Source organism: Pteropus medius, unplaced genomic scaffold (assembly GCF_902729225.1).
Source record: "Pteropus medius unplaced genomic scaffold, Ma_sr-lr_union100, whole genome shotgun sequence".
In the NCBI taxonomy this organism is placed as follows: domain Eukaryota; kingdom Metazoa; phylum Chordata; class Mammalia; order Chiroptera; family Pteropodidae; genus Pteropus; species Pteropus medius.
The window spans coordinates 20,007,153-20,023,361 of NW_024340696.1; the positions used below are offsets into that span (position 1 = coordinate 20,007,153).

The following is a 16,209-nucleotide window of genomic DNA, read 5'->3' on the forward strand; positions in this document are numbered from 1 at the left end:
TGGCTGAGAAATCCAGCTGAGCAAAGGCAAGGAGGTAGAAAAGAACAAGGGAACGGTGAGCCGCCATCTTTGTGGCTAGAAGCAAGACAGGACAGGAGAGCTAAGAGCCTTGAGTGTCCAGGCGAGGAGCCTGGGTTGCATCCAGGGGCGACCGTGGAGCCTCTGCTAGGCAGGGAGGGTGGTGCTCTTCTCTGTGCTGCAGGCAGCAGACCCAGTCAGCTACGTGTTCCTGAGGCCTAAGTCTTAAGGGACTGCAGGGAAAAAAAGAAATTCCATCATCCCAAGTCAGACCAAGCCCAAGGGACCTAAGTAAGGAAGCCCCCAAAAGATCCAGGTCCCCAAATCTCTGGAAACGGGCAGAACGACTTTCACTTTCTGTCCATTCACACACCAGCAAGTCTTCCCCATGCTCCCTCCCACGTCTCCTCCTCCCGAAGTGCACCAGAGGCCTCCTCCCCAGGACCTGCTGTTATTCAGTCTTTGAAACAGTAGGACCCAGATTCTACGCAATTCCAAGCAGAGCAGGAAGGGTCTGATCATCCACAACCATGGGGCTAACAGCCCCTTAAAAAGGAAGGAAATTATTTCGAGTGCCCAGCATTGTGCTGGACGCTTCCACTCTCGCGATCTCACATAACCAAGACAATCTTCTGTTATGTTGAGGCCCAAGAGGTCAGTGACTAACTCAAGGTCACACAGCTTGGAAGTGGAGAGTTAGAGCATGACACCTGCCTTCCAAGGCTTGAGGAAGGGCTGGATCCTGGCAGGAAGCAGAAGGAAGAAAGAAAAAGGACCGAGAAGCCAAGTGCAGAGAGGACAGGAAGGACAGAGAGGGGGAAAAGGCAGAGAGGACTGGAGGGGAAGAGAAAGAGAAACAAAATAGGAGAAAGGGTCAAAGGAGGGAAGGGAGGCAGCCAGAACTTCAGGCAAGGAAGGGAGAGAACAGGGCGAGGGTGGCAGGAAAGGAGGACAAAGGAGAGGGGTGGGAGGGGGGCCGCGCAGGCCTGGCCGCCTCCTTCTGCAGTGCGGGAAGCAGGGGTCAGGGAGGGTCCCAACTTGCTGTGGCTCTTTTTCTCATTAGCCATAAGTTGGTTTGAAACCAGTAAACCTTGGAGACTCCAGGGAATGAGAGGTCAAAAAAATTCTTTTTAATTATTTTATTTTTTGAATAGGTAATAAATGCACATGGTGCAAAACTCAGAAGGTACAAAAATGGAAACAGCTGCCTAGTTCCCCTTCCACGGGTTCCCCCGCCACCACGTACCTAATTCTTGTGTATTTTTCTAGAGACAGTCTAAGCACGCACAAGCGCAGAGGTGTATATGTTCTTTTTAAAATTTTACACCAAAGGTAACATGCTCCTTTGGTTCGTTCGTTTTTCTTTTCCCTGCATCCATTCCGTGCCCATGCATATAGAACTGTCTTGTTCATTTTAATGACTCTATAGTATTCCACTGTTTGGATGGACTGTGATATTTTTAAATCATGAGAGAACAGCATTCAGATTAAAGAGCACACAGAACATATAAGTACAGTTTAAAGAATACCTATAAAGCTCATACTTATGTAACCACCATCCAGGTTAAGAAGTAAGACATTTCTAGCATTCCAGAAGCATCCCCGAAATGTCCTCTTACAGACCCCTCTTGTCTAGAAATAACACTATCTTTTTTCAGCAATTATTTCCTTGCTTTTTTTTTTTATAGTTTTACCACTTATGTAAACATTCCTAACAATATAGTTAAGTTTTTACCTTAACAGACTTTATATAAAGAGAATCATATATTCTTTTGAGTTCTGCTTCTTTTTCCCCCACCATGTTTTTGTATGTAGCTATGGTCCATTTTCATTACTGTCTAGTATTTCGATTGTTCGTTAACATTTTTATTTAACCAGAATCACATTGATGGACATTCAGGTTGTTTCCAGTCTTTTGCTATTACAGATAATACTACAATTGATAAAATGTGCTCATTTACACATATGCAAGTATATGCCTAAGATAATTTCCCAAAGTTGAAATGCTGGGTCAAAGGGCAGTGCTTTTTTTCTTTTCTTCTTTCAGGAAAGCTAGACAGGAGTCTGCTGAAATAGTCGGAGGAAGATTTGAGTTCAACATTGTTTCCTGGGCTGGCCTGAGGTGGCAGTCCTCATGCTTTTATGTTTGTTTCTCTCTAAAAAAGCAGCCTTCAACAGCGAAGAACAAAATATATTTTTCTACCTTCAGCAAAAATGATGGAGGAGAAAAGGCCTACTTCTGCGGAAGTAAATATTTGAAGGGAAACTAAAATACTTTAAATTCTCCTTTTTCTATATTTAACTTTTCGATGCTAATCTTGATGGTTAAGAGGTTAATACTAAAAAGAAAATCGCCACAACTAAATACAGTCCAAGTCAAAAACCTGTGTGTGCCTCCCTGTACACAATAATACGTAGTATCAGAAATTACTTAAATAGAAATAAAAAGCCTTCTCTTATAAGTAATTTTGAAAATGACATAACTCTATCTGAACTCATTGGAACTGAGATAACTTATTTAGATTTTATAACAGGTACACAGGGATTTTTGATTCCCTCTTTTGATGTCAAAGGTGTATTTTTTTACTGAGATATAACCAATACGTAATATTGTATGTGTTTTAGGTGCACTGCCTTTTAAATTTTGAGATAGATGATAGATAAATACAGATAGATGATAGATAGATGATTGATAGATAGGTAAATAGAAAGATAGATAGATAAGGTAGATGGATAGATGGATGATAGATGAGAGAGAGAGAGAGATTGTCACATTGCCCTTGATAAAAGTTTTACCCACTTAACCCTCCTACCAACAGCTCATGAGTGTTGTTTCCCCACCCCCCTGGAAAAGTGGGTGGCCCTGTAGGGCTGGGCCCTGCAAAATAACCTGGAGGCCAGGCAGGCCTGGGGTAGTGGAGGGCTGGGTGGCCCTTTGCCCACACTGGGCTGGGTGGCTGATGGGGGTAGGTTGGGTACTATTGCAATCACGAGGTGGGCGGGCAACAGGAAACGTGGGTGCTGTGTCCTCGAAGCTAAATCCACAGAGGGGACACAACCCCTGAACTTGCAGACCCCTCAACTTCGGCCAAAAAGAGCTCTATAATGAGGGAATGCAAGCCCTCCCCCCACCCACCACCACTTTCCTGGCAACTGGTCCCCTTGGGCAGTGACAGGGCAAGTGGTAAAACTCAGGCCTCAGACCACGAGCTGGGAAAGTTGACCAAAAAGAGCTGAACCCGTATACAGAAATGGCCGTCTTGCAACTTCCTCTCATGGTTGAGACACTGGGAGAGGCTCCTTGGGCCCCAGCTTGGGTTGCCTGGGCCCCTCAGAGCTCCCTGAGCGCTGGACAGGGCACCCGACTGGCTCTTTACTGCATTAGTACATCCAACAGATATTTACTCACAGCTTCCATGGGTCAGGAGACCCAAACAGGCAACCTCTGCCCCCCCACCACCACCACCTGCCCTCGTGGGGCTCGTTCTGGGGCGGGGGACGGATGAGAGCAGTTCACTGCATGTTAAGAAGTAATCAACGCTACAGGAAGAGAGAGGGCATGCTGGGCAAGGGGGATCGCCGGCAGGCAGAGCGGGTGGGGGCAGTTTGCAGTGTTGAAGAGGGTGTGCAGGGCAGGCCTCACTCGAGAAGGGGCAGGTGAACAAACCCTGGAAGCAAGCGAGGGAGCGAGCCAAGCAGATACCTGGGGGAAGAGCTCCAGGCAGGGGACCAGCCAGCACAGACGCCGGGCAGGAGCATGAAGCAGGACAGTGAGGGGGCCCTGTGTGAGGTGAGGGGCGAGGTGAGGGGCTGGGTCAGGTAGGGCCTCAGGGGATGTAAGAAATTTGGTGTTGACTCCAGAGAAAACGTGGGCACCATAACATTCCCTCTTACTCAATCTGAGGGTGGTGCCATTGTCATCTCTGTGATACAGGAGAGAAAACCGAGGCTCAGAAGTGGTCCACGACTTGCACAGCGCGTCTCAGCCAACTTGGGGTAGAGGGGAGGCTTAAACCCAGGTCTGCCAGCTCACATCCTCAGCACGCATTCATAAAGGGCTCTGGGCCATGACAAAGGCAGGGGGAAAGGGGCAAGTGTCTGTCCAGTCCCGACTGTCTGCCCGCTGTTTCATTATCAGGCCATTTTACGAATGAGGAGAATGAGGCTCAGGCTGGTGAGGAGACATGCCCCAGACACACGGCTGGTGACTGACACGAGAGGGGACCGCAGTTCTGAATGGCCCTGTTTCCACCACAGTCCCTATCTCGAGGTTCTCCCACGGGTCCTCCCTTACCTCAAAGTCTTGCTTACTCTTGCTTGTCCACAGCCTGAAGCCCAAACCTCTGAGGCCTGTGCTTGGTCCCCTAACACCTGGAGTCCAGCCAGCCTTCTCCCTGCCGTACCCCAAGTGGACCAGCCCCATCCCCACCCCCAGCCAGAAGATACTTCTCAACATTCCCAGAACCTCTTTCTCAATCTGCCACGGCCTTTGCTCACAGGCCACCCGCTTCTACATTCTACGGCCATTCTGTCTTTCAAGGGCTTGCCTCTTCCAGGCTGCCCCCCAAGACTTCCCCTTCCCTGTTTACCTCCATCTCTCCCCAGCCCCCCTGAATCCTTCTCATCTATGCCAGCTCCCTGTCCTGTGCCCCTCAGTCCCAACAGGAGGCACAGATCTCTAGACCAGGCCAACCTCCACTGGGCCACCTCACCACACCCTCGTCTCTTGCTGACCAGGCCGACACACGGGGAGCTCACCTCCTGGCCACATCACTCAGCCTCCGGCACCTCAAACCCACCACCACCCACAGCGACTTCCTCTGCTCACCACGGGCAGCACCCCCCACCCCCTGCTTGCTCACCGAGGACAAGCACTGCTTCCCCACAGGCCCCCTCATCTCTGGAGCCCCTGGCACCGTCCTCTTCTTTCTAGACACCCCTGGATGTGTGACCTCTGAGCCAGTTCCTTCCCCTCACCAAAGTTCAGAGACTACTTCTACAGAGGGGTCGAGAAGACCCATCCCCCAGCATTGCTCAGAATTGTGCCAGCCTTTACCTGGTATGCAGTAGGGGTTCAATTAGTGCATGTTTCCCTCATTGGTCTCCACAAATGCTTACTGAGCCTTGAAAAGCTTAGGAGCGTGGCTCTGGAGACCTCGATTTGAATCCCGTCCCCATCCTTTGTTCACTGTGCAGCTAAAGGCAGATCCCTTCTCAGGGCCTCAGTGTCGTCACCTGTGAAATGGGGGCAACAATAGGATGCACCCCACAGGGGTGCGAGAATTAGAGGAGATCCCATGTGTGATGTTCGTGTGTGAGGTGCATGCCCAGCGTCCCCCGGGAGGGAGAGGGGCTTGGCCCTGTCCCCGAGGCTCAGGATCTCTGCAGCCCTCAGCTTCTCAGAACTCCCACTGCAGCCTCTCCACAGTCTCCTTGGAAAAACTGAGAGATGCGGGGAGACGGGAAGCTGGCGGAGGAGAGCCCTGACACAGTAGCCCCTTCTCTCTCTTCCCTTCCCCACACTTCTCTCTCACCCTGTCTGAGCAAGCAGCTCTCGGCAGGGAAAAGCGAGACTGAGGGAAGGGCTCGGGTCTGGAGTAAGGACCCTGTGATGGGATGAGGGGCCCTTGAAAAGAAAAAGGAAAAAGGAAAAATCATTATTGAGCTCCCGTCACGGGCCCAGCGCACTGGATCTTTACAAGGCTATGTGGCAGGAATTACCTCCGTTTTACAGATGAGAACTGGGGCTCAGAGCGGAGACTTACCCTGCTCCAGCTCAGAGGAGAAAGGGCCAAAATCAGGATTAGACCTAGGCTTCTGTTACTCCAAAGCCTGTGCTTTCAGCCCAAAGCTGCCCCAGTGTTTGTGCCATGAGCCTTCGGGGCAGGGGTCTCTGTGCATGCGATGGGAGTGAGAGGGCCCCGAGGGGACCAGTGGGCGAGATGCTGACTTTGGGTTGCAGACTGAGAGGCCCAAGGCCAGTGTGAGGCTGCCCGTGGGTCTCGGGCAGAGTGAGGGGCAGCCTAGGGTGCAGGAGCAGAAGGCACAGGGCCGGAAGGAGTTAACTGCGTGAGGGGCCTGAGTGAATCAGAGGCTCCGCAGGCTATGATGGAAATTCCCTGTGCATGGCGTGTGGTCACCCAGAAAAGGGAAACGGTGTTTTTCGGAGCAGGGGACGAAGGCGGGGGCTGGAGCTCAGGAGCAGATGCCTGCCTGGGTGGGGCCGACGAGGGCGTTGTGACCAAGAAAGCCTGACCTCCGGGTCTGCTCAGGCCCTCGGTGGGAAAGGGGAGGTGAGGAGCTGCCAGGCCAGGCCAGGCCTGGTCATGCTATGGTGTGCCCATGGGCCCTGACGGATGGCTAGGAGTTCACCAGGCTCAGAGGAAGGAAGGACACTCAGGCCGTGGGAACTGCTGAGGCCAAGGCACAGGGGTGTGACTCAGAATGGAGAGCCCTTCCCCCCCCTGCTTTTCTTGGGGAAACTCTTTCCTGTCCCTCAGGGCCCATCCCAAGTGGCACCCCTCCCACCCCAGGAAGCATTAATTACTCCCTCTCGGTGTCCCATGGCCTCAGTTTCCCTCTCAGAGATCTCAGGATTTTGTCATCTCCCTTTTCCGTGAGACTGTGGACGGGGGCTGTGCCCTAGCTTTAGAGACAGCTCGTACTCATCGTAGAGCTGGCACCAAGTAGGTGCTCACTGTTTATGAAATGACAATTTCACAGAAGATTCGGAAGCTCAGAGAGGTTAGGTGACACTCAATCAGCCTACTGGCTGTGGCTGAGCAGGTCAGGCTAGGCCTTTTGCCTAACCTGGGACTTGGTGGGAGGGGAGGAAGCGGGCAGGCAGATCCTTCCCTTGGGGCCCTAGGCACGGATGGCCTGGCGAGGGATGGCCATCTGACAACTCTGCTGTCCAAGCCCTGCTTCCCCTCAAGCTTCAGGCCAGCCCTGCTTCTGCCTTGGTGACAGTGCTGGGAAACTTCTGTCCCCCCAGGAGGGAGACCGAGGTAGGAGCTGAAGCAAGGGGGCAGTCAGACAGAGAAAGGGATCGGGTGTTCGAAAACCTTGAACCTCAGTGCGGACACTTTCTGGCTGTGTGGCGTCAGACACGTGGTTTCCCCTCTGAGCCTCAGTATCCACTTTATGATGGAGATAATGAGAAGGCTTGTTCTGGGGACAGAAAGAATTTACTGATATAAACTGTAAACCTCCACACCGACGTGAGGGAATACGTCGATTATCAGTAATGAGTATCGTGTCATCTGTTTTCTCTCCTTGGAGCAGTCCCCTGCTGCAGCACCGTCCTGCCTGCCAGTGCCTAAGCAGGGTATGCTGTGGTCTCGGGCCCAGGGTCTGTCCCAGCTCGATTCTGCACTACACGAGGCCCTACGACCCACGCCAGCTGGAAGAGTGGGCCGAAACTCACCTTGAGAGTGGTGGCTGAGGCCTCCTACCCAGAAACATGCCCCCTGAAGCCCCCAGGTGCCCCAGATTCCTCCACAGCACCCCAGATTCCTTGGTCCCCTGTGAAAGAGGGTGCTCAATGAAGCCATCCTCAGGCAGGGACGGCCAGCATGGTGGCAGCCATTGGTGTTGGAGCTTCTCCAAGCACGAAGGGGAACTGAGAACTGTGGGAATGTGCCTCGGGCAGGCGAGTGTGCTGGGCCCGGGTGGGAGAGGGGTGCTCTAAGGAGCCCAGGCCGATGGGGTCCTGGGGGCGAAGAGGAGAAGGGCATCTGCAGGCTGGCAGCCGTGGGGCTGGGGGTCACCGGGAGGTGCTTGCAGGTTGTCCAGAGAGAGCTGGCCAAACAGTGGGAGGTTGGGGAGCTGTGTGGGGAAGGAAAGAGGAAGCCATGGGGAGAGGGGGGATGGGGCTGCTGGGCATGGAGTGGGAGTGGGGGCTGGGGGCCTGGAGCCACTTTGGCCACAGCCACTTCACTTCTCCCCGTTTCGGTTTGTAAATAGCTGCTGGCTCCGTGCAGGCAGGATGGGCCCTGCCCCTTCTGTGGCCTGTGTCCAGGGAGGCCCAGGTCTGAGTAGCTGCAGATGCTCAAACCCTGGATTTGAGGACCCCGGGAGGCATCAAGGCTGGCCCGGCCTTTGGCCTGGGTGGGCAGGTTCTGGTGGGTCCAGCTCTGAGGAGCCCCAACCTGTGGTCACTGAGGTAATTCAGCTGAGACAGAACTTGATGACTTGGCCACATTGGGCTTATTTATAACTGGGCCTCTGTGGGCAGAAGCAGCTGTTGAGCCGCCAACTCAGCACTTGGGTTGGCCCAGGGCACCAAGGCTGGGGACAGGATGGTGGAACCCAGGCTGGCCTGATGGCCCCTCGGGCTGTGCCTTGGGGTCTTGGATCCTCGAGGCCTCTCTGCTGTCTCTGTGCTGTCTGTGATGGGCAGGCCTAGAGATGTAGGGGGAGCTACTGGTGAGGCAGGCATCTCAGAACTTCCTGCACCAAGTGGGTGGCTGAACTCAGTCGGTGGACCGGTCAGTTCCCAGAGGGCTTAGGCCTTAGCCTTCCTGCAAAAAAAAAACAAAAAACAAAAAAAAAACCAAACTCTTCCTCGAAGAGGTCAGATGCTGTCAAGAAGCAAACTCGACAAGAAGCAAAGTCATCTGCTCCCCACCCCCCCTTTCTTGCAATAGCAGCTTAAAAACAAAACAAAGGACATTCGAGAAGAGGGCAGCGTCCCATCGGAAGGCCTGGCCCTCACGGTGGAACTCGAGGCACCTGACAGATGGCGAAAGGCTCGGGTCCCTCCTGAGGCCCCCGCATCACGCCACATGGGCACTCATCTTCTCATCCCACTGGAGGGGCTGGCCCTGCCCCCACCCTCCAAACCATTGCTTGCTTTTCTTCTGTTGAAGAATGTGAGGGGTGGGGTGTGTCAAACACTTTCCTTAGGTTTGCAGGAATAAAGACGTTTCTAAAATCTTCCTACCATTTTTGAATCCTTCTGGATCAACCTTGTCACCTACTACTCTGTCCCATCAACACCCCTGCCTCCCAAACTGGGTCCTGGCATCCCACCTCCGAGCCTCGTTCCAGGGTGGCCTTCTGCCTGGCGAGCTCTTTCTGTCCCCCCGTCTACCCAAGTTCCCGCTCTGTGCAGGCCTATGCTGAGCCCCCTTCGAGGGTCCCACTCGCAGTGCTCACTCTGTCCTCAAAGCTGAGGTTCTTGGGATATAAAAATCAAGAAATGTCGGAATTGGGGCAGAAATGGATGAGGGAGAGATGAGGGAGTTTAGATCATGGGCGCCATGATCACTGCACAACAGAGAAGACCAAGGCCTGGAGTGGGTCAGGGATGGTCAAAGGCATTCGGTGAATGAAGGACAGAGCTGAGACCGAAGCCACGTGCTCTCACCCCTGGGCTTCTGACCTCTTGGGCCATCTGCTTGGCCTTGAATGGCAGCCATGCGTGGCCCCTTCCTCTTGGCAGAAGCTGTTGGGGATAGGAAAAATGAGGGCCTAGTGTGGGGGGTAACTCAGGCCACTCGCTGACCGGCCTGGGACCTAGGGCGGCGGGCCCACTGAGGCCTCTCTGGGCAGAGTCGGGGCGCCCAGCAGGGAGCCACCCGGGCTGCAGCTGCCCCTGTTTCCACATCGGCAGTAGCAAGTCCGGCGCCTGAGAAAACAGGAAGCGCCCAGTCACCACAGGAAGCATGTGTGCGCAGCCTCCCCACCCCCAGCCCATTGCAAAACGCCAACAGCCCCATTACCACAGGCACCGCACAGTGGTGGGCAGAAACGCTCCGGCCGTCAGGCCTGCCGAGAAGCCGGACAGACAAACTCCAGCCCTCACCTACCAGGGCCAGGCCACCGAGTGATGTCCAGCTGTGGCCTTGAGGAGCCTGGGGTCTCCTAGGCTCCCAGCCTCATTCTTTCCCCTGAGTTCTCAGCTCCATCCCTAGACTGGCCTGAGGCAGGCCTGCTTTGGCCATTGTTAAATCAGAACATGGGGTCAGGGGTCACAGATAGCCATTTCTCTGACCTAGTGACTGGCATTCGAGAACTCTGTGCCCGGCCTTCAGACACTGACTAGGTCCAATCCCCAAGCCTCACTGAGGCCGTTGGCCCAGAGCCTGCCACCCCCACGACCCCAGGAAGCCATCTGCTGTCAAGTCCACACCTGCCACACCCTCTGCCCAGCCCCAGCCCTTCCCAACTGAGACTCTGCCAGTCCCTGGGGTCCTACCCACGCCAGGCTTTAGAAGGCCTGAGCCCCTCCTTAGCCCGCCCTGCCTGCCCTGACTCACCTCCCGTTTCTGGGCCCCTGGGCTCAACCCTCGGAAGGAGATGGGAGTCCGGCGAGATGGAGGCCCGGTGCCTGGGGAGGCCTGTGCTCCTCCAGCCCCGAGGACAGCAAGGAAAAGAGAAGAGAGCAGAGCATTTCATGGCTATAATAAATCAAAGGGGGAAGTCGAGCAGGAGAAATAAGAAACTTCCCTACCCTGGGCACAGGGGCCTGCCAGGCAGCAGCCTACCCTGGGCACAGGAGCCTGCCAGGCAGCAGCCCCGGTGCCCCACGGCCTTCCCTCCTCCCCCGCCTCCCTGGCCAGGGCCCAGATCTGGCGCCCTCTCCTCAGGTCCAGGCACCCCACCTGCCCAGAGAGCCCACCCCAACCCTCTCGCTGTGCTCCCTGGGGCCAGGTACCTCTCGTCTCTGGGCCTCAGTTTCCTCATAACGGGCACAGACATCCCCGAGTCACGGTCTGGTCGTGCACAGTGAGGGCTGAAGATGGGCAGTGCCCCTTTGGACAAGGAGATGAAGGGAGGGGTGAGGCATCCTGAGAATTCCTAGTGGGAGCGTTGGGCTGGGTTGGACAGAAGTCTGTGAGAGGAGACCGGAGGGCCCAAGGCACGAGGCAGGAGCATGGAGCAGAGGCAGGGAGAGCCCTAGACGCCTTTGACCCCCACTCTGCACTCAAACCAGGTCAAGGGACCCAGGAACTGGGCTCCACTGTGCAGTCACTGGACCTACTCAGCCACTGCGTGAGCCATGGCGAGTCTTCCTGGAGCATCCACCCAGGCAGAGACTTAGGGGGAGAAACTTTAGAAAAAATGGGGAGGAGTAAAGCCGATATATGAAAAAGAAGGACGCAAATCTGAATGAATTTTTAAGATAAAATAAGGAACTTCAGAAACATTTCGGCTAGTTTTGGGGCCACTACGAGCCATGCCCTCAGATGCCTAGCAGACCTTCCTCCAGCTCCTCAGCCATTGGGGTTCGCTGGAGGAGACTCAGGATGCCTCTACTTGAAGCTCTCTGGAGACGGTGCGCTCACTCCCTTACTCCATCCATCTCTGCTCTCACTACACGCTGTCTCCAGGACAGCTGCTAGCCTGGAGCTCGGGGCTCTCAGGAGACAGTGGCAGGGCCTCAGATCCCTGAGTCTCTGAGATCACGCTGTTTCACTCACAACCTTGCAGATAAGATAAGAAAGTGGCAGTGACTGTTGGAGTCCAGACTGCAGAGCCACACAGATCCAACAGCGTGCAGTGTGTAAACATGGGCAAGTGATCTCGCCTCTCTGAGCCTCAGTTTCCCCATCTGGAGAATGCCTACCTTGAAAATTTACAAAGAGAGACAAAGGTCGTCATGGAATGGGGCTTCACGGTGTTCGTGTGACCCGCGTCACACAGCAGCGGCCACTTCCATCTCCTCCCAGAAGCCCTGCTTCCTCCCTCCGCTCCCATTCTCCTGCGTGAGTGAGGGTGAGAACCTCTGCTCCCTGTTCTTCTCTGCCCCTGGCCTCGCTCTGACCTGTCCCAATCCGGGAGACTGCTGGAGCTGTGGTTCCCATCCCTCCCTGGCATAGAGACCTTGGAGGCGCAAACTCCTGCTCTGGCAGGACACCTCACTTCTGCCTGAACACCTCCTACTCTCACAAGATATCTCCTTTCAAGCTCAGCCAGCCACAGCTGTTTTAACAACTGGTGCCATTCACCAGGCACTTTATATATACAACGTCTTGTGATCCTCACAGCTGCAGGTAGTCTTATCTCCATTTCACAGGTGAGGATACTGAGGCTCAGAAGGGAGCAGTGTCTGTTAGTTCAGCTGGCAAGAAAGGTGAAGCTCTGAGATGAGAATTCGGGTCTGGCCACCAATCCAGGGGGTATCCTCTTCAAGTCAGAAGGCAAAGCAGCACCACTTTGTTTGGAAGAAGACTTCGAGCCTTTTGGGGTGTCACTGCTGCCCAGGCCTGCGGTCATGGCTTATTCCCAGTTCCCCTGCTTCTCCCCATCACCAGAGTCTCCTGCTTCTCCTGGTCTAGGTCGTTGGATGTCGAAGTTGGAAAAATTCCAGCTTTGGGAATTTTGAGATGATAAAATTCAGCAAGGTGAGCAGCCCTCTGAATCGAAGGCTCCCCTTGGCTCCCTCCTCTGCCTGGCACACCTAGCAGTGGCACTTAACTCCCTGCGGAGAGAGACCCAAGGGGGCAGCATTCTCTGGTGGTTAGAAACAGGGTGTTGGTGCCAGACGTCATGGGTTTAAATCTCAACTCTGAATCTGAGAGATTTGTATTTGTGACTTTGTCACCTTTTCTTTAAGGGGGCCCTAGGGTAAGTGACTTCACCCTAAAATGGAAAGAAAAAGGCCTCTCCTGGCCTGGAGGCTTCACAGAAGGGAAATTGGTTTCTAAGCGTTCGTCCCTTCTTCACGCATGGTCTCATTTAAGCATCATGACAGCTGACAAGTAGGTACTATTATTACTCCCATTTTATAAATGAAAAAACCGAGGTGAAGGAGTCTTCTAAAGGTCACATGGCCTTACAGGGGCTTGAACTCCAGCCCCATGTACCTCCAAGTCAGACGCACTTACATTGCCCCAGAGAGGTGCCCCTTCCTTTTCTCCTAGGAATTATTCCCTACCACCCCAGCCCACAGGGTTAGAGGCCCTAATCAGGACTAGATGGGACTGGGAGGTTTGACCCTGCCCAGCTATGGTGCAGCCCCCAAATGCCAGACTGTCCTTGCTCTTGGGTTGGGCTCACAGCTGCCTGGACATGCAAGGGGTGGGGACCAGCGCAGCAGGGCCTCCTCCAGGCAGTTCCCCGCGCCGTGCTAGGCCACCCTATCTCCTGTAGCTATGGTGGTGTCTGCCCTCTCCTGTAAGTGGGGTGTAAGCCTTTTCAGGGGCCTGCAGAGTGGGGCCAGAAAACCAAGAAGCTAGACTTGAGCGTCTCACTTGCCTGCGTCCCTTCCAAGGCCCTGGAAGACGGGCCTCAGCAAATTTGTATTTGTGATTTCGTCATCTTTTCTTTAAGGGGGCCTCAATATTATATAAGCATCAGGCTTCACAAAACCTAGCTCTGTCCCCAGGTCGGGGGCAGTGGAAAGAGTTTCGCAGTCCACCCCACTTGCTCTGTGCTGGCTGACTTTCGGCGAGTCCCCACTTTCCCATCTATACAGTGGTGATGAAGCCTGGAGAGTCACAGGGTTACGGCGGGGGGCAACGAGAGGAGCTTGGGGTAGCCACCCTTTATCAAACGCCCAAAGCCACAGAGGTCCTTCACCAGCCGGCGCTAGTTCCACCTTCGGCAACCCTGTAGGGTAACTGGAGGCTCCCACCCCTATTTTCCAGGTGAGATAACTGAGGTTTGGAACTGAATGAGCACGCTGGAGCCCATCCCCCACTGCTTCCTGAGTTCTCAGCCGGGGCTGCAGAGCCCTAAGCTGAGAGCTGGGGACGCCAGACAGACCTCGGCTCCGGTAGTAGGAGACAGGGGGTGCGGGGGCGGGCTCCTCGGAGGCCGTGGGAGGAGGCAGCGTCCCGCACCGTCTCACCGCAGGGCCGACCTCGGCCCTTATCTGCTCCGGCAGCTTCCGCCCCCGACCCGAGCCCCGCCGCAGGCCTGGCCCCCGCCCCCGCCTCCGGAGGGCCCGCCCAGAGCGCCCCTCCCCCACGGCCGCTGCCCCCAGGGAGCGCCGACTGCCGCGCGCTGTGTGTGCCCAGCGGAGCAGAGAGGGGCCCGGCCCCCAGGTGAGGGGCCGGAAGTGATAAATAACTCGGGGGTGGGGGGTGCGGCATCGCAGTGAGGCCTTCCCTGCCCCAGCTTGCCCACCCCAACGAGAGAGGGCCCCCTCCCCAACCAGGCCACCTCAGCCAAAGCTGGGAATTTGAGGTCCCTTAAAGCCCCAGGGAGCAGGAGCAGCAGTGGGGTCGGTCTCCACAGGGGCAACATGAGAACCCCACCCCTTTCCTCCTTTTCCCCCCTCCGCCCAACAGGCCCAACGCCTTGGGCGTCCTTGGCGTCCTACAGGTGTAGGAGGGAAGAGAGAAGTGGAGACACCTTAGAGAAAGTGAAAAGCAAGCCACAAACTGGAGGAGACGTCTGCCGCGGACGACCCAAAGGATAAGCATCGACAATACGTACAGAACTCTTTCAATTTCATAGAAAAAAACAAGTGATCCCACAGAAAAATAGATAAAAGACATGAAAGGGCTTTTTTTTTTTTTTTTTTACAGAAAGGGAAACACATTTGTTCGATGCACATCTAAGGGATGCTCAAGCTCGTTGGTGATGAGAGAAATGCAAATGAAGACCTCAATGAGATGCTATTTACACCATTCTAAGAGCAAAAATTAACAAGCTTGACAGCACCAAGTGCTGGAGAAGAGGTGGAGCCACGGACTCTCCAGCGTGTTACCAGAATGCAACCGATGTAACTGCGGGCTGGTGGCAGGGATGACAGCACACGCAGTCACCCTCATCTTATAAAGCTCGGGCCGGGCATATCCCCTCTCGGCATAAAATCAAGAGAAACTTTGGCATGTGCTCCCAGAGACTTGGACGAGAACGTTCAAAGCTGCACTGTTCTTAACAGCAAAAATCTGGAAACAACTCAAATGCCCATGGAAAAGAGATTGGGTAAATAAATTACAGTAGATTCATTCACACGGCGGCACGTCATTCAGCGGTGCAAGCGAATGAACCAGTTTCACACGATATCACGAATGAATCTTAGTACCATATTGTTGAATGAAAAAGCCAGTCCCAGAAAACAAATACCTTTCCTGCAACGTGTGAAACCAAGCCAAACCGTATCTCTACAAATAAGACTTTTGTAATTAGGTGATGTTAGGATTACCCACCCAAAAGAGTCAACAGTATACTCAAGACTCAGGAGTAACACTGAGAAGTTACAACCAGTAAGAAAATGTAGTTGGCGCTTGTGTACTATCAACAGGTCGTTCAAAATGTAATGGGAAATATCCTGTTCAACATAGCTGCAAAAATGTAAAATTCCTGGAAGTAAACTTTTTTAACACCTATGAAGGACCTATAGGAAAACAATTATAAAGATCACTGAGTATTATAAAAGAAAACCTTAAAACAGCTTTTTCCCTTATTAAAAGCCAAATCAGAATATTGTTTAGACATATAAATGTATGTATGCGAAAACTTTATTTTAAAAAAAGGACTGATCAAAAAATTCAAGTTCCCCCAAGAAGGAGGCAGGGTGATGGGATGGGGCAGGGTAACAAGTAAGCAGATAATATCGGTGAACACACAAATGAAATAAAAGAGGGCCCTGCAAAGGCTCAAATGACAATGCCTAACGCACAGGATTTCACCCCAATTTGCGCTCCTGAGGTTGGAGTGAAGAAAGGGAGACATTAAACTTATTCAGACAGACTTTTATTCAGGGTACAAACAAGCTTGTCTTTCTTTCCAGAAACCCAAAGTGAGTGGCAGGTGGGGGTGGGGAGGCCTGTGTATACGTAGGACAAGACTAAGCACCCAGAAGACACACAACACTAGGGGCTCCCAGGCTGGACAGATCCAGAAGGCTTCAGGGAGGAGGCGGCCTTGTAAACAGACTGGATTTCGATCCACAGAGATGGTGGAAGGGAAAGAACAGGCCAGGCCTGCCAGGGGTGGGCTGGGGGTTACAAAGTGGGTCAGAAAGGCAGAGAGGCCAGACAAAAAATAGTGAAGCATGGCTGTACATGGGCTGCCCATGGAAGAGTTGCTGGGTGGTGAGGGAAGAGGCCCTGTGGAGTTATGGGACATTATCTGGCCAGGCCTCAGGATTCGGGGAAGAAAGCACCCAGCAACTCACAGAGGAGCTAAGGCTGCTCTGGAAAGAACAACATGAGAGAGGGTTAGGGTCAGGGGTTCCAGCAGGCCAGGTCTTCTGTAGGAGCAGCCAGCCTTGGCTGAGCACAAGGCTCT

At 53.8% G+C, this 16,209-nt stretch overlaps 2 long non-coding RNA genes across 2 annotated transcripts; one reads left to right on the forward strand and one right to left on the reverse strand.

Moving 5' to 3' along the window:
- Nucleotides 1-5,652: 5,652 nt before the first annotated feature.
- Nucleotides 5,653-11,343, reverse strand: LOC120607317 (uncharacterized). Its single transcript, XR_005654134.1, has 4 exons — nucleotides 10,679-11,343; nucleotides 10,281-10,421; nucleotides 8,752-9,649; nucleotides 5,653-8,540 (listed from the first exon to the last, which is right to left on the reverse strand). It is a non-coding gene; the product is annotated as an uncharacterized LOC120607317 (long non-coding RNA).
- Nucleotides 11,344-13,518: 2,175 nt separating this feature from the next.
- LOC120607321 (uncharacterized) lies at nucleotides 13,519-15,614 on the forward strand. The gene is made up of 3 exons (XR_005654136.1): nucleotides 13,519-14,012; nucleotides 14,259-14,402; nucleotides 14,499-15,614. It is a non-coding gene; the product is annotated as an uncharacterized LOC120607321 (long non-coding RNA).
- Nucleotides 15,615-16,209: the final 595 nt, after the last annotated feature.